General features: G+C 45.3%; 12 non-coding genes across 12 annotated transcripts; all 12 read left to right on the forward strand.

Moving 5' to 3' along the window:
* The first annotated feature begins 1054 nt into the window (after positions 1-1054).
* On the forward strand, positions 1055-1245 carry LOC141238803 (U2 spliceosomal RNA). The gene has a single exon (XR_012304252.1). It is a non-coding gene; the product is annotated as a U2 spliceosomal RNA (small nuclear RNA).
* Positions 1246-2364: 1119 nt separating this feature from the next.
* Positions 2365-2555, forward strand: LOC141238804 (U2 spliceosomal RNA). The gene has a single exon (XR_012304253.1). It is a non-coding gene; the product is annotated as a U2 spliceosomal RNA (small nuclear RNA).
* Positions 2556-3678: 1123 nt separating this feature from the next.
* On the forward strand, positions 3679-3869 carry LOC141238805 (U2 spliceosomal RNA). Its single transcript, XR_012304254.1, has one exon. It is a non-coding gene; the product is annotated as a U2 spliceosomal RNA (small nuclear RNA).
* A 1122-nt stretch (positions 3870-4991) lies between these two features.
* LOC141238807 (U2 spliceosomal RNA) lies at positions 4992-5182 on the forward strand. Its single transcript, XR_012304256.1, has one exon. It is a non-coding gene; the product is annotated as a U2 spliceosomal RNA (small nuclear RNA).
* A 1115-nt stretch (positions 5183-6297) lies between these two features.
* Positions 6298-6488, forward strand: LOC141238808 (U2 spliceosomal RNA). Its single transcript, XR_012304257.1, has one exon. It is a non-coding gene; the product is annotated as a U2 spliceosomal RNA (small nuclear RNA).
* Positions 6489-7608: 1120 nt separating this feature from the next.
* On the forward strand, positions 7609-7799 carry LOC141238809 (U2 spliceosomal RNA). The gene has a single exon (XR_012304258.1). It is a non-coding gene; the product is annotated as a U2 spliceosomal RNA (small nuclear RNA).
* A 1116-nt stretch (positions 7800-8915) lies between these two features.
* On the forward strand, positions 8916-9106 carry LOC141238810 (U2 spliceosomal RNA). Its single transcript, XR_012304259.1, has one exon. It is a non-coding gene; the product is annotated as a U2 spliceosomal RNA (small nuclear RNA).
* A 1117-nt stretch (positions 9107-10223) lies between these two features.
* LOC141238811 (U2 spliceosomal RNA) lies at positions 10224-10414 on the forward strand. Its single transcript, XR_012304260.1, has one exon. It is a non-coding gene; the product is annotated as a U2 spliceosomal RNA (small nuclear RNA).
* Positions 10415-11530: 1116 nt separating this feature from the next.
* LOC141238812 (U2 spliceosomal RNA) lies at positions 11531-11721 on the forward strand. The gene has a single exon (XR_012304261.1). It is a non-coding gene; the product is annotated as a U2 spliceosomal RNA (small nuclear RNA).
* A 1116-nt stretch (positions 11722-12837) lies between these two features.
* LOC141238972 (U2 spliceosomal RNA) lies at positions 12838-13028 on the forward strand. The gene has a single exon (XR_012304413.1). It is a non-coding gene; the product is annotated as a U2 spliceosomal RNA (small nuclear RNA).
* Positions 13029-14144: 1116 nt separating this feature from the next.
* On the forward strand, positions 14145-14335 carry LOC141238813 (U2 spliceosomal RNA). Its single transcript, XR_012304262.1, has one exon. It is a non-coding gene; the product is annotated as a U2 spliceosomal RNA (small nuclear RNA).
* A 1117-nt stretch (positions 14336-15452) lies between these two features.
* LOC141238814 (U2 spliceosomal RNA) lies at positions 15453-15643 on the forward strand. The gene has a single exon (XR_012304263.1). It is a non-coding gene; the product is annotated as a U2 spliceosomal RNA (small nuclear RNA).
* The last annotated feature ends 1019 nt before the right edge of the window (positions 15644-16662 follow it).

Here is a 16662-nt window from a genome sequence, read left to right on the forward strand (position 1 = left end):
TGTCGGATTTTGGGATGGACTCTTTGGCTTTGCTTTTCTTCTCCTCATTGGATTTTTCATGTTAAAAGTTGCAGAAGCCAGATGACAAGCTCATTTTGGTTCAACTTCAGCAACTGTGCATTGCATTGCCATGTAATGTAATGCAATGCTATCTATCTAGCTCTCCCTCTATACTTCCTTTTGGATAAACAGACATATTAGGCAAGCATTTTGGAGCTTTCACCTAAATAACTACAGGTGGTGAGATAAGCTGCACAATATAATTGACCTTTCAGTATATTGTTGCACACACACCATCTATTTAGCAAATGCCCTTGTTATCAACAGCAGCCTTTTAAACTCACCTGAGCTAACAGGTATGTGAGCTGGTTACTCTGCTGCGCTTAAAATTTCTTTTTTGGTTTGCTACAATGCCTTTTCTGAAACGTTGTCTCCCTCTGCTGGAACACTGACTTCTTTCATTTAATGCCTGCAGACTATAAAAGAGAAACCAACCCAAAAAGTTTGGTTGATTAGTCTGTGGCATTCTTTTAAACTGTTGCTTATGGCGGTCTCTGTGAGCTTCTCAGTGACATTCAGCCATCCAGGTATCTCGCCTGCAGTAGACGGAATGTGGCAATGGAACGCTGGCTGCGCGTGTCATAATAGGCTCTGAGCCTTTATATACCTGCGCACAGCAGCAGCCACCTTCAGTCTGCTGCTGGACAGCCAGCAGCAGCAGCAGCAGCAGGAGAGGTAATTAATCAGCAACCCTCCTGCTAAGGGTAGACAGCTGCTCGTTCCACCCCCCCCCCGCCTTAATTGGTTCTCCTCCCTTCCAACGGTGTTGAGGCGGGTGGGAACAGCCGGGGGTTGAGGGTACTGTGCTAAAAGAGGTGGAGTTATGCAGATCTAAAACGCGTGGATTGCAGCAGCAGCAAGCCGAAAAGTGCAGGCATGTGAGGGATCTAAAGGTTGACAGCATGTCTTCTTAACGGGAGTCCAGGTGGCCATCTCCACAAATGGACTTTTCAGAATCCTTGGGTGGCACCGTAGTCGGAAACCAATTCTGGTTATCGCTTCTCGGCCTTTTGGCTAAGATCAAGTGTAGTATCTGTTCTTATCAGTTTAATATCTGATACGTCCCCTATCTGGGGACCATATATTAAATGGATTTTTAGAACAGGGAGATGGAAAAAGAGCTTGCTCTGTCCACTCCACGCATTGACCTGGTATTGCAGTATCTCCAGGACCGGTGCACCCCTTCTTTAATGCAGTTTCTAAAATCAGAAAGAATTGAATTCAATGCTTTTTGTTCATTTGGCTTGTTTGTCGGATTATGGGATGGACTCTTTGGCTTTGCTTTTCTTCTCCTCATTGGATTTTTCATGTTAAAAGTTGCAGAAGCCAGATGACAAGCTCATTTTGGTTCAACTTCAGCAACTGTGCATTGCATTGCCATGTAATGTAATGCAATGCTATCTATCTAGCTCTCCCTCTATACTTCCTTTTGGATAAACAGACATATTAGGCAAGCATTTTGGAGCTTTCACCTAAATAACTACAGGTGGTGAGATAAGCTGCACAATATAATTGACCTTTCAGTATATTGTTGCACACACACCATCTATTTAGCAAATGCCCTTGTTATCAACAGCAGCCTTTTAAACTCACCTGAGCTAACAGGTATGTGAGCTGGTTACTTTGCTGCGCTTAAAATTTCTTTTTTGGTTTGCTACAATGCCTTTTCTGAAACATTGTCTCCCTCTGCTGGAACACTGACTTCTTTCATTTAATGCCTGCAGACTATAAAAGAGAAACCAACCCAAAAAGTTTGGTTGATTAGTCTGTGGCATTCTTTTAAACTGTTGCTTATGGCGGTCTCTGTGAGCTTCTCAGTGACATTCAGCCATCCAGGTATCCCGCCTGCAGTAGACGGAATGTGGCAATGGAACGCTGGCTGCGCGTGTCATAATAGGCTCTGAGCCTTTATATACCTGCGCACAGCAGCAGCCACCTTCAGTCTGCTGCTGGACAGCCAGCAGCAGCAGCAGCAGCAGGAGAGGTAATTAATCAGCAACCCTCCTGCTAAGGGTAGACAGCTGCTCGTTCCACCCCCCCCCCCGCCTTAATTGGTTCTCCTCCCTTCCAACGGTGTTGAGGCGGGTGGGAACAGCCGGGGGTTGAGGGTACTGTGCTAAAAGAGGTGGAGTTATGCAGATCTAAAACGCGTGGATTGCAGCAGCAGCAAGCCGAAAAGTGCAGGCATGTGAGGGATCTAGAGGTTGACAGCATGTCTTCTTAACGGGAGTCCAGGTGGCCATCTCCACAAATGGACTTTTCAGAATCCTTGGGTGGCACCGTAGTCGGAAACCAATTCTGGTTATCGCTTCTCGGCCTTTTGGCTAAGATCAAGTGTAGTATCTGTTCTTATCAGTTTAATATCTGATACGTCCCCTATCTGGGGACCATATATTAAATGGATTTTTAGAACAGGGAGATGGAAAAAGAGCTTGCTCTGTCCACTCCACGCATTGACCTGGTATTGCAGTATCTCCAGGACCGGTGCACCCCTTCTTTAATGCAGTTTCTAAAATCAGAAAGAATTGAATTCAATGCTTTTTGTTCATTTGGCTTGTTTGTCAGATTTTGGGATGGACTCTTTGGCTTTGCTTTTCTTCTCCTCATTGGATTTTTCATGTTAAAAGTTGCAGAAGCCAGATGACAAGCTCATTTTGGTTCAACTTCAGCAACTGTGCATTGCATTGCCATGTAATGTAATGCAATGCTATCTATCTAGCTCTCCCTCTATACTTCCTTTTGGATAAACAGACATATTAGGCAAGCATTTTGGAGCTTTCACCTAAATAACTACAGGTGGTGAGATAAGCTGCACAATATAATTGACCTTTCAGTATATTGTTGCACACACACCATCTATTTAGCAAATGCCCTTGTTATCAACAGCAGCCTTTTAAACTCACCTGAGCTAACAGGTATGTGAGCTGGTTACTCTGCTGCGCTTAAAATTTCTTTTTTGGTTTGCTACAATGCCTTTTCTGAAACGTTGTCTCCCTCTGCTGGAACACTGACTTCTTTCATTTAATGCCTGCAGACTATAAAAGAGAAACCAACCCAAAAAGTTTGGTTGATTAGTCTGTGGCATTCTTTTAAACTGTTGCTTATGGCGGTCTCTGTGAGCTTCTCAGTGACATTCAGCCATCCAGGTATCCCGCCTGCAGTAGACGGAATGTGGCAATGGAACGCTGGCTGCGCGTGTCATAATAGGCTCTGAGCCTTTATATACCTGCGCACAGCAGCAGCCACCTTCAGTCTGCTGCTGGACAGCCAGCAGCAGCAGCAGCAGCAGGAGAGGTAATTAATCAGCAACCCTCCTGCTAAGGGTAGACAGCTGCTCGTTCCACCCCCCCCCCCCCCCGCCTTAATTGGTTCTCCTCCCTTCCAACGGTGTTGAGGCGGGTGGGAACAGCCGGGGGTTGAGGGTACTGTGCTAAAAGAGGTGGAGTTATGCAGATCTAAAACGCGTGGATTGCAGCAGCAGCAAGCCGAAAAGTGCAGGCATGTGAGGGATCTAGAGGTTGACAGCATGTCTTCTTAACGGGAGTCCAGGTGGCCATCTCCACAAATGGACTTTTCAGAATCCTTGGGTGGCACCGTAGTCGGAAACCAATTCTGGTTATCGCTTCTCGGCCTTTTGGCTAAGATCAAGTGTAGTATCTGTTCTTATCAGTTTAATATCTGATACGTCCCCTATCTGGGGACCATATATTAAATGGATTTTTAGAACAGGGAGATGGAAAAAGAGCTTGCTCTGTCCACTCCACGCATTGACCTGGTATTGCAGTATCTCCAGGACCGGTGCACCCCTTCTTTAATGCAGTTTCTAAAATCAGAAAGAATTGAATTCAATGCTTTTTGTTCATTTGGCTTGTTTGTCAGATTTTGGGATGGACTCTTTGGCTTTGCTTTTCTTCTCCTCATTGGATTTTTCATGTTAAAAGTTGCAGAAGCCAGATGACAAGCTCATTTTGGTTCAACTTCAGCAACTGTGCATTGCATTGCCATGTAATGTAATGCAATGCTATCTATCTAGCTCTCCCTCTATACTTCCTTTTGGATAAACAGACATATTAGGCAAGCATTTTGGAGCTTTCACCTAAATAACTACAGGTGGTGAGATAAGCTGCACAATATAATTGACCTTTCAGTATATTGTTGCACACACACCATCTATTTAGCAAATGCCCTTGTTATCAACAGCAGCCTTTTAAACTCACCTGAGCTAACAGGTATGTGAGCTGGTTACTCTGCTGCGCTTAAAATTTCTTTTTTGGTTTGCTACAATGCCTTTTCTGAAACGTTGTCTCCCTCTGCTGGAACACTGACTTCTTTCATTTAATGCCTGCAGACTATAAAAGAGAAACCAACCCAAAAAGTTTGGTTGATTAGTCTGTGGCATTCTTTTAAACTGTTGCTTATGGCGGTCTCTGTGAGCTTCTCAGTGACATTCAGCCATCCAGGTATCCCGCCTGCAGTAGACGGAATGTGGCAATGGAACGCTGGCTGCGCGTGTCATAATAGGCTCTGAGCCTTTATATACCTGCGCACAGCAGCAGCCACCTTCAGTCTGCTGCTGGACAGCCAGCAGCAGCAGCAGCAGCAGGAGAGGTAATTAATCAGCAACCCTCCTGCTAAGGGTAGACAGCTGCTCGTTCCACCCCCCCCCCCCCCGCCTTAATTGGTTCTCCTCCCTTCCAACGGTGTTGAGGCGGGTGGGAACAGCCGGGGGTTGAGGGTACTGTGCTAAAAGAGGTGGAGTTATGCAGATCTAAAACGCGTGGATTGCAGCAGCAGCAAGCCGAAAAGTGCAGGCATGTGAGGGATCTAGAGGTTGACAGCATGTCTTCTTAACGGGAGTCCAGGTGGCCATCTCCACAAATGGACTTTTCAGAATCCTTGGGTGGCACCGTAGTCGGAAACCAATTCTGGTTATCGCTTCTCGGCCTTTTGGCTAAGATCAAGTGTAGTATCTGTTCTTATCAGTTTAATATCTGATACGTCCCCTATCTGGGGACCATATATTAAATGGATTTTTAGAACAGGGAGATGGAAAAAGAGCTTGCTCTGTCCACTCCACGCATTGACCTGGTATTGCAGTATCTCCAGGACCGGTGCACCCCTTCTTTAATGCAGTTTCTAAAATCAGAAAGAATTGAATTCAATGCTTTTTGTTCATTTGGCTTGTTTGTCGGATTTTGGGATGGACTCTTTGGCTTTGCTTTTCTTCTCCTCATTGGATTTTTCATGTTAAAAGTTGCAGAAGCCAGATGACAAGCTCATTTTGGTTCAACTTCAGCAACTGTGCATTGCATTGCCATGTAATGTAATGCAATGCTATCTATCTAGCTCTCCCTCTATACTTCCTTTTGGATAAACAGACATATTAGGCAAGCATTTTGGAGCTTTCACCTAAATAACTACAGGTGGTGAGATAAGCTGCACAATATAATTGACCTTTCAGTATATTGTTGCACACACACCATCTATTTAGCAAATGCCCTTGTTATCAACAGCAGCCTTTTAAACTCACCTGAGCTAACAGGTATGTGAGCTGGTTACTCTGCTGCGCTTAAAATTTCTTTTTTGGTTTGCTACAATGCCTTTTCTGAAACGTTGTCTCCCTCTGCTGGAACACTGACTTCTTTCATTTAATGCCTGCAGACTATAAAAGAGAAACCAACCCAAAAAGTTTGGTTGATTAGTCTGTGGCATTCTTTTAAACTGTTGCTTATGGCGGTCTCTGTGAGCTTCTCAGTGACATTCAGCCATCCAGGTATCCCGCCTGCAGTAGACGGAATGTGGCAATGGAACGCTGGCTGCGCGTGTCATAATAGGCTCTGAGCCTTTATATACCTGCGCACAGCAGCAGCCACCTTCAGTCTGCTGCTGGACAGCCAGCAGCAGCAGCAGCAGCAGGAGAGGTAATTAATCAGCAACCCTCCTGCTAAGGGTAGACAGCTGCTCGTTCCACCCCCCCGCCTTAATTGGTTCTCCTCCCTTCCAACGGTGTTGAGGCGGGTGGGAACAGCCGGGGGTTGAGGGTACTGTGCTAAAAGAGGTGGAGTTATGCAGATCTAAAACGCGTGGATTGCAGCAGCAGCAAGCCGAAAAGTGCAGGCATGTGAGGGATCTAGAGGTTGACAGCATGTCTTCTTAACGGGAGTCCAGGTGGCCATCTCCACAAAAGGACTTTTCAGAATCCTTGGGTGGCACCGTAGTCGGAAACCAATTCTGGTTATCGCTTCTCGGCCTTTTGGCTAAGATCAAGTGTAGTATCTGTTCTTATCAGTTTAATATCTGATACGTCCCCTATCTGGGGACCATATATTAAATGGATTTTTAGAACAGGGAGATGGAAAAAGAGCTTGCTCTGTCCACTCCACGCATTGACCTGGTATTGCAGTATCTCCAGGACCGGTGCACCCCTTCTTTAATGCAGTTTCTAAAATCAGAAAGAATTGAATTCAATGCTTTTTGTTCATTTGGCTTGTTTGTCGGATTTTGGGATGGACTCTTTGGCTTTGCTTTTCTTCTCCTCATTGGATTTTTCATGTTAAAAGTTGCAGAAGCCAGATGACAAGCTCATTTTGGTTCAACTTCAGCAACTGTGCATTGCATTGCCATGTAATGTAATGCAATGCTATCTATCTAGCTCTCCCTCTATACTTCCTTTTGGATAAACAGACATATTAGGCAAGCATTTTGGAGCTTTCACCTAAATAACTACAGGTGGTGAGATAAGCTGCACAATATAATTGACCTTTCAGTATATTGTTGCACACACACCATCTATTTAGCAAATGCCCTTGTTATCAACAGCAGCCTTTTAAACTCACCTGAGCTAACAGGTATGTGAGCTGGTTACTCTGCTGCGCTTAAAATTTCTTTTTTGGTTTGCTACAATGCCTTTTCTGAAACGTTGTCTCCCTCTGCTGGAACACTGACTTCTTTCATTTAATGCCTGCAGACTATAAAAGAGAAACCAACCCAAAAAGTTTGGTTGATTAGTCTGTGGCATTCTTTTAAACTGTTGCTTATGGCGGTCTCTGTGAGCTTCTCAGTGACATTCAGCCATCCAGGTATCCCGCCTGCAGTAGACGGAATGTGGCAATGGAACGCTGGCTGCGCGTGTCATAATAGGCTCTGAGCCTTTATATACCTGCGCACAGCAGCAGCCACCTTCAGTCTGCTGCTGGACAGCCAGCAGCAACAACAGCAGCAGGAGAGGTAATTAATCAGCAACCCTCCTGCTAAGGGTAGACAGCTGCTCGTTCCACCCCCCCCCCCCGCCTTAATTGGTTCTCCTCCCTTCCAATGGTGTTGAGGCGGGTGGGAACAGCCGGGGGTTGAGGGTACTGTGCTAAAAGAGGTGGAGTTATGCAGATCTAAAACGCGTGGATTGCAGCAGCAGCAAGCCGAAAAGTGCAGGCATGTGAGGGATCTAGAGGTTGACAGCATGTCTTCTTAACGGGAGTCCAGGTGGCCATCTCCACAAATGGACTTTTCAGAATCCTTGTGTGGCACCGTAGTCGGAAACCAATTCTGGTTATCGCTTCTCGGCCTTTTGGCTAAGATCAAGTGTAGTATCTGTTCTTATCAGTTTAATATCTGATACGTCCCCTATCTGGGGACCATATATTAAATGGATTTTTAGAACAGGGAGATGGAAAAAGAGCTTGCTCTGTCCACTCCACGCATTGACCTGGTATTGCAGTATCTCCAGGACCGGTGCACCCCTTCTTTAATGCAGTTTCTAAAATCAGAAAGAATTGAATTCAATGCTTTTTGTTCATTTGGCTTGTTTGTCGGATTTTGGGATGGACTCTTTGGCTTTGCTTTTCTTCTCCTCATTGGATTTTTCATGTTAAAAGTTGCAGAAGCCAGATGACAAGCTCATTTTGGTTCAACTTCAGCAACTGTGCATTGCATTGCCATGTAATGTAATGCAATGCTATCTATCTAGCTCTCCCTCTATACTTCCTTTTGGATAAACAGACATATTAGGCAAGCATTTTGGAGCTTTCACCTAAATAACTACAGGTGGTGAGATAAGCTGCACAATATAATTGACCTTTCAGTATATTGTTGCACACACACCATCTATTTAGCAAATGCCCTTGTTATCAACAGCAGCCTTTTAAACTCACCTGAGCTAACAGGTATGTGAGCTGGTTACTCTGCTGCGCTTAAAATTTCTTTTTTGGTTTGCTACAATGCCTTTTCTGAAACGTTGTCTCCCTCTGCTGGAACACTGACTTCTTTCATTTAATGCCTGCAGACTATAAAAGAGAAACCAACCCAAAAAGTTTGGTTGATTAGTCTGTGGCATTCTTTTAAACTGTTGCTTATGGCGGTCTCTGTGAGCTTCTCAGTGACATTCAGCCATCCAGGTATCCCGCCTGCAGTAGACGGAATGTGGCAATGGAACGCTGGCTGCGCGTGTCATAATAGGCTCTGAGCCTTTATATACCTGCGCACAGCAGCAGCCACCTTCAGTCTGCTGCTGGACAGCCAGCAGCAGCAGCAGCAGCAGGAGAGGTAATTAATCAGCAACCCTCCTGCTAAGGGTAGACAGCTGCTCGTTCCACCCCCCCCGCCTGAATTGGTTCTCCTCCCTTCCAACGGTGTTGAGGGGGGTGGGAACAGCCGGGGGTTGAGGGTACTGTGCTAAAAGAGGTGGAGTTATGCAGATCTAAAACGCGTGGATTGCAGCAGCAGCAAGCCGAAAAGTGCAGGCATGTGAGGGATCTAGAGGTTGACAGCATGTCTTCTTAACGGGAGTCCAGGTGACCATCTCCACAAATGGACTTTTCAGAATCCTTGGGTGGCACCGTAGTCGGAAACCAAATCTGGTTATCGCTTCTCGGCCTTTTGGCTAAGATCAAGTGTAGTATCTGTTCTTATCAGTTTAATATCTGATACGTCCCCTATCTGGGGACCATATATTAAATGGATTTTTAGAACAGGGAGATGGAAAAAGAGCTTGCTCTGTCCACTCCACGCATTGACCTGGTATTGCAGTATCTCCAGGACCGGTGCACCCCTTCTTTAATGCAGTTTCTAAAATCAGAAAGAATTGAATTCAATGCTTTTTGTTCATTTGGCTTGTTTGTCGGATTTTGGGATGGACTCTTTGGCTTTGCTTTTCTTCTCCTCATTGGATTTTTCATGTTAAAAGTTGCAGAAGCCAGATGACAAGCTCATTTTGGTTCAACTTCAGCAACTGTGCATTGCATTGCCATGTAATGTAATGCAATGCTATCTATCTAGCTCTCCCTCTATACTTCCTTTTGGATAAACAGACATATTAGGCAAGCATTTTGGAGCTTTCACCTAAATAACTACAGGTGGTGAGATAAGCTGCACAATATAATTGACCTTTCAGTATATTGTTGCACACACACCATCTATTTAGCAAATGCCCTTGTTATCAACAGCAGCCTTTTAAACTCACCTGAGCTAACAGGTATGTGAGCTGGTTACTCTGCTGCGCTTAAAATTTCTTTTTTGGTTTGCTACAATGCCTTTTCTGAAACGTTGTCTCCCTCTGCTGGAACACTGACTTCTTTCATTTAATGCCTGCAGACTATAAAAGAGAAACCAACCCAAAAAGTTTGGTTGATTAGTCTGTGGCATTCTTTTAAACTGTTGCTTATGGCGGTCTCTGTGAGCTTCTCAGTGACATTCAGCCATCCAGGTATCCCGCCTGCAGTAGACGGAATGTGGCAATGGAACGCTGGCTGCGCGTGTCATAATAGGCTCTGAGCCTTTATATACCTGCGCACAGCAGCAGCCACCTTCAGTCTGCTGCTGGACAGCCAGCAGCAACAACAGCAGCAGGAGAGGTAATTAATCAGCAACCCTCCTGCTAAGGGTAGACAGCTGCTCGTTCCACCCCCCCCCGCCTTAATTGGTTCTCCTCCCTTCCAACGGTGTTGAGGCGGGTGGGAACAGCCGGGGGTTGAGGGTACTGTGCTAAAAGAGGTGGAGTTATGCAGATCTAAAACGCGTGGATTGCAGCAGCAGCAAGCCGAAAAGTGCAGGCATGTGAGGGATCTAGAGGTTGACAGCATGTCTTCTTAACGGGAGTCCAGGTGGCCATCTCCACAAATGGACTTTTCAGAATCCTTGGGTGGCACCGTAGTCGGAAACCAATTCTGGTTATCGCTTCTCGGCCTTTTGGCTAAGATCAAGTGTAGTATCTGTTCTTATCAGTTTAATATCTGATACGTCCCCTATCTGGGGACCATATATTAAATGGATTTTTAGAACAGGGAGATGGAAAAAGAGCTTGCTCTGTCCACTCCACGCATTGACCTGGTATTGCAGTATCTCCAGGACCGGTGCACCCCTTCTTTAATGCAGTTTCTAAAATCAGAAAGAATTGAATTCAATGCTTTTTGTTCATTTGGCTTGTTTGTCGGATTTTGGGATGGACTCTTTGGCTTTGCTTTTCTTCTCCTCATTGGATTTTTCATGTTAAAAGTTGCAGAAGCCAGATGACAAGCTCATTTTGGTTCAACTTCAGCAACTGTGCATTGCATTGCCATGTAATGTAATGCAATGCTATCTATCTAGCTCTCCCTCTATACTTCCTTTTGGATAAACAGACATATTAGGCAAGCATTTTGGAGCTTTCACCTAAATAACTACAGGTGGTGAGATAAGCTGCACAATATAATTGACCTTTCAGTATATTGTTGCACACACACCATCTATTTAGCAAATGCCCTTGTTATCAACAGCAGCCTTTTAAACTCACCTGAGCTAACAGGTATGTGAGCTGGTTACTCTGCTGCGCTTAAAATTTCTTTTTTGGTTTGCTACAATGCCTTTTCTGAAACGTTGTCTCCCTCTGCTGGAACACTGACTTCTTTCATTTAATGCCTGCAGACTATAAAAGAGAAACCAACCCAAAAAGTTTGGTTGATTAGTCTGTGGCATTCTTTTAAACTGTTGCTTATGGCGGTCTCTGTGAGCTTCTCAGTGACATTCAGCCATCCAGGTATCCCGCCTGCAGTAGACGGAATGTGGCAATGGAACGCTGGCTGCGCGTGTCATAATAGGCTCTGAGCCTTTATATACCTGCGCACAGCAGCAGCCACCTTCAGTCTGCTGCTGGACAGCCAGCAGCAGCAGCAACAGCAGGAGAGGTAATTAATCAGCAACCCTCCTGCTAAGGGTAGACAGCTGCTCGTTCCACCCCCCCCGCCTTAATTGGTTCTCCTCCCTTCCAACGGTGTTGAGGCGGGTGGGAACAGCCGGGGGTTGAGGGTACTGTGCTAAAAGAGGTGGAGTTATGCAGATCTAAAACGCGTGGATTGCAGCAGCAGCAAGCCGAAAAGTGCAGGCATGTGAGGGATCTAGAGGTTGACAGCATGTCTTCTTAACGGGAGTCCAGGTGGCCATCTCCACAAATGGACTTTTCAGAATCCTTGGGTGGCACCGTAGTCGGAAACCAATTCTGGTTATCGCTTCTCGGCCTTTTGGCTAAGATCAAGTGTAGTATCTGTTCTTATCAGTTTAATATCTGATACGTCCCCTATCTGGGGACCATATATTAAATGGATTTTTAGAACAGGGAGATGGAAAAAGAGCTTGCTCTGTCCACTCCACGCATTGACCTGGTATTGCAGTATCTCCAGGACCGGTGCACCCCTTCTTTAATGCAGTTTCTAAAATCAGAAAGAATTGAATTCAATGCTTTTTGTTCATTTGGCTTGTTTGTCGGATTTTGGGATGGACTCTTTGGCTTTGCTTTTCTTCTCCTCATTGGATTTTTCATGTTAAAAGTTGCAGAAGCCAGATGACAAGCTCATTTTGGTTCAACTTCAGCAACTGTGCATTGCATTGCCATGTAATGTAATGCAATGCTATCTATCTAGCTCTCCCTCTATACTTCCTTTTGGATAAACAGACATATTAGGCAAGCATTTTGGAGCTTTCACCTAAATAACTACAGGTGGTGAGATAAGCTGCACAATATAATTGACCTTTCAGTATATTGTTGCACACACACCATCTATTTAGCAAATGCCCTTGTTATCAACAGCAGCCTTTTAAACTCACCTGAGCTAACAGGTATGTGAGCTGGTTACTCTGCTGCGCTTAAAATTTCTTTTTTGGTTTGCTACAATGCCTTTTCTGAAACGTTGTCTCCCTCTGCTGGAACACTGACTTCTTTCATTTAATGCCTGCAGACTATAAAAGAGAAACCAACCCAAAAAGTTTGGTTGATTAGTCTGTGGCATTCTTTTAAACTGTTGCTTATGGCGGTCTCTGTGAGCTTCTCAGTGACATTCAGCCATCCAGGTATCCCGCCTGCAGTAGACGGAATGTGGCAATGGAACGCTGGCTGCGCGTGTCATAATAGGCTCTGAGCCTTTATATACCTGCGCACAGCAGCAGCCACCTTCAGTCTGCTGCTGGACAGCCAGCAGCAGCAGCAGCAGGAGAGGTAATTAATCAGCAACCCTCCTGCTAAGGGTAGACAGCTGCTCGTTCCACCCCCCCCCCCGCCTTAATTGGTTCTCCTCCCTTCCAACGGTGTTGAGGCGGGTGGGAACAGCCGGGGGTTGAGGGTACTGTGCTAAAAGAGGTGGAGTTATGCAGATCTAAAACGCGTGGATTGCAGCAGCAGCAAGCCGAAAAGTGCAGGCATGTGAGGGATCTAGAGGTTGACAGCATGTCTTCTTAACGGGAGTCCAGGTGGCCATCTCCACAAATGGACTTTTCAGAATCCTTGGGTGGCACCGTAGTCGGAAACCAATTCTGGTTATCGCTTCTCGGCCTTTTGGCTAAGATCAAGTGTAGTATCTGTTCTTATTAGTTTAATATCTGATACGTCCCCTATCTGGGGACCATATATTAAATGGATTTTTAGAACAGGGAGATGGAAAAAGAGCTTGCTCTGTCCACTCCACGCATTGACCTGGTATTGCAGTATCTCCAGGACCGGTGCACCCCTTCTTTAATGCAGTTTCTAAAATCAGAAAGAATTGAATTCAATGCTTTTTGTTCATTTGGCTTGTTTGTCGGATTTTGGGATGGACTCTTTGGCTTTGCTTTTCTTCTCCTCATTGGATTTTTCATGTTAAAAGTTGCAGAAGCCAGATGACAAGCTCATTTTGATTCAACTTCAGCAACTGTGCATTGCATTGCCATGTAATGTAATGCAATGCTATCTATCTAGCTCTCCCTCTATACTTCCTTTTGGATAAACAGACATATTAGGCAAGCATTTTGGAGCTTTCACCTAAATAACTACAGGTGGTGAGATAAGCTGCACAATATAATTGACCTTTCAGTATACTGTTGCACACACACCATCTATTTAGCAAATGCCCTTGTTATCAACAGCAGCCTTTTAAACTCACCTGAGCTAACAGGTATGTGAGCTGGTTACTCTGCTGCGCTTAAAATTTCTTTTTTGGTTTGCTACAATGCCTTTTCTGAAACGTTGTCTCCCTCTGCTGGAACACTGACTTCTTTCATTTAATGCCTGCAGACTATAAAAGAGAAACCAACCCAAAAAGTTTGGTTGATTAGTCTGTGGCATTCTTTTAAACTGTTGCTTATGGCGGTCTCTGTGAGCTTCTCAGTGACATTCAGCCATCCAGGTATCCCGCCTGCAGTAGACGGAATGTGGCAATGGAACGCTGGCTGCGCGTGTCATAATAGGCTCTGAGCCTTTATATACCTGCGCACAGCAGCAGCCACCTTCAGTCTGCTGCTGGACAGCCAGCAGCAGCAGCAACAGCAGGAGAGGTAATTAATCAGCAACCCTCCTGCTAAGGGTAGACAGCTGCTCGTTCCACCCCCCCCGCCTTAATTGGTTCTCCTCCCTTCCAACGGTGTTGAGGCGGGTGGGAACAGCCGGGGGTTGAGGGTACTGTGCTAAAAGAGGTGGAGTTATGCAGATCTAAAACGCGTGGATTGCAGCAGCAGCAAGCCGAAAAGTGCAGGCATGTGAGGGATCTAGAGGTTGACAGCATGTCTTCTTAACGGGAGTCCAGGTGGCCATCTCCACAAATGGACTTTTCAGAATCCTTGGGTGGCACCGTAGTCGGAAACCAATTCTGGTTATCGCTTCTCGGCCTTTTGGCTAAGATCAAGTGTAGTATCTGTTCTTATCAGTTTAATATCTGATACGTCCCCTATCTGGGGACCATATATTAAATGGATTTTTAGAACAGGGAGATGGAAAAAGAGCTTGCTCTGTCCACTCCACGCATTGACCTGGTATTGCAGTATCTCCAGGACCGGTGCACCCCTTCTTTAATGCAGTTTCTAAAATCAGAAAGAATTGAATTCAATGCTTTTTGTTCATTTGGCTTGTTTGTCGGATTTTGGGATGGACTCTTTGGCTTTGCTTTTCTTCTCCTCATTGGATTTTTCATGTTAAAAGTTGCAGAAGCCAGATGACAAGCTCATTTTGGTTCAACTTCAGCAACTGTGCATTGCATTGCCATGTAATGTAATGCAATGCTATCTATCTAGCTCTCCCTCTATACTTCCTTTTGGATAAACAGACATATTAGGCAAGCATTTTGGAGCTTTCACCTAAATAACTACAGGTGGTGAGATAAGCTGCACAATATAATTGACCTTTCAGTATATTGTTGCACACACACCATCTATTTAGCAAATGCCCTTGTTATCAACAGCAGCCTTTTAAACTCACCTGAGCTAACAGGTATGTGAGCTGGTTACTCTGCTGCGCTTAAAATTTCTTTTTTGGTTTGCTACAATGCCTTTTCTGAAACGTTGTCTCCCTCTGCTGGAACACTGACTTCTTTCATTTAATGCCTGCAGACTATAAAAGAGAAACCAACCCAAAAAGTTTGGTTGATTAGTCTGTGGCATTCTTTTAAACTGTTGCTTATGGCGGTCTCTGTGAGCTTCTCAGTGACATTCAGCCATCCAGGTATCCCGCCTGCAGTAGACGGAATGTGGCAATGGAACGCTGGCTGCGCGTGTCATAATAGGCTCTGAGCCTTTATATACCTGCGCACAGCAGCAGCCACCTTCAGTCTGCTGCTGGACAGCCAGCAGCAGCAGCAACAGCAGGAGAGGTAATTAATCAGCAACCCTCCTGCTAAGGGTAGACAGCTGCTCGTTCCACCCCCCCCCGCCTTAATTGGTTCTCCTCCCTTCCAACGGTGTTGAGGCGGGTGGGAACAGCCGGGGGTTGAGGGTACTGTGCTAAAAGAGGTGGAGTTATGCAGATCTAAAACGCGTGGATTGCAGCAGCAGCAAGCCGAAAAGTGCAGGCATGTGAGGGATCTAGAGGTTGACAGCATGTCTTCTTAACGGGAGTCCAGGTGGCCATCTCCACAAATGGACTTTTCAGAATCCTTGGGTGGCACCGTAGTCGGAAACCAATTCTGGTTATCGCTTCTCGGCCTTTTGGCTAAGATCAAGTGTAGTATCTGTTCTTATCAGTTTAATATCTGATACGTCCCCTATCTGGGGACCATATATTAAATGGATTTTTAGAACAGGGAGATGGAAAAAGAGCTTGCTCTGTCCACTCCACGCATTGACCTGGTATTGCAGTATCTCCAGGACCGGTGCACCCCTTCTTTAATGCAGTTTCTAAAATCAGAAAGAATTGAATTCAATGCTTTTTGTTCATTTGGCTTGTTTGTCGGATTTTGGGATGGACTCTTTGGCTTTGCTTTTCTTCTCCTCATTGGATTTTTCATGTTAAAAGTTGCAGAAGCCAGATGACAAGCTCATTTTGGTTCAACTTCAGCAACTGTGCATTGCATTGCCATGTAATGTAATGCAATGCTATCTATCTAGCTCTCCCTCTATACTTCCTTTTGGATAAACAGACATATTAGGCAAGCATTTTGGAGCTTTCACCTAAATAACTACAGGTGGTGAGATAAGCTGCACAATATAATTGACCTTTCAGTATATTGTTGCACACACACCATCTATTTAGCAAATGCCCTTGTTATCAACAGCAGCCTTTTAAACTCACCTGAGCTAACAGGTATGTGAGCTGGTTACTCTGCTGCGCTTAAAATTTCTTTTTTGGTTTGCTGCAATGCCTTTTCTGAAACGTTGTCTCCCTCTGCTGGAACACTGACTTCTTTCATTTAATGCCTGCAGACTATAAAAGAGAAACCAACCCAAAAAGTTTGGTTGATTAGTCTGTGGCATTCTTTTAAACTGTTGCTTATGGCGGTCTCTGTGAGCTTCTCAGTGACATTCAGCCATCCAGGTATCCCGCCTGCAGTAGACGGAATGTGGCAATGGAACGCTGGCTGCGCGTGTCATAATAGGCTCTGAGCCTTTATATACCTGCGCACAGCAGCAGCCACCTTCAGTCTGCTGCTGGACAGCCAGCAGCAACAACAGCAGCAGGAGAGGTAATTAATCAGCAACCCTCCTGCTAAGGGTAGACAGCTGCTCGTTCCACCCCCCCCCCCCGCCTTAATTGGTTCTCCTCCCTTCCAACGGTGTTGAGGCGGGTGGGAACAGCCGGGGGTTGAGGGTACTGTGCTAAAAGAGGTGGAGTTATGCAGATCTAAAACGCGTGGATTGCAGCAGCAGCAAGCCGAAAAGTGCAGGCATGTGAGGGATCTAGAG

Source organism: Phyllobates terribilis, unplaced genomic scaffold (assembly GCF_046119375.1).
Source record: "Phyllobates terribilis strain yellow unplaced genomic scaffold, ASM4611937v1 Scaffold_763__1_contigs__length_703860, whole genome shotgun sequence".
Lineage (NCBI taxonomy): Eukaryota > Metazoa > Chordata > Amphibia > Anura > Dendrobatidae > Phyllobates > Phyllobates terribilis.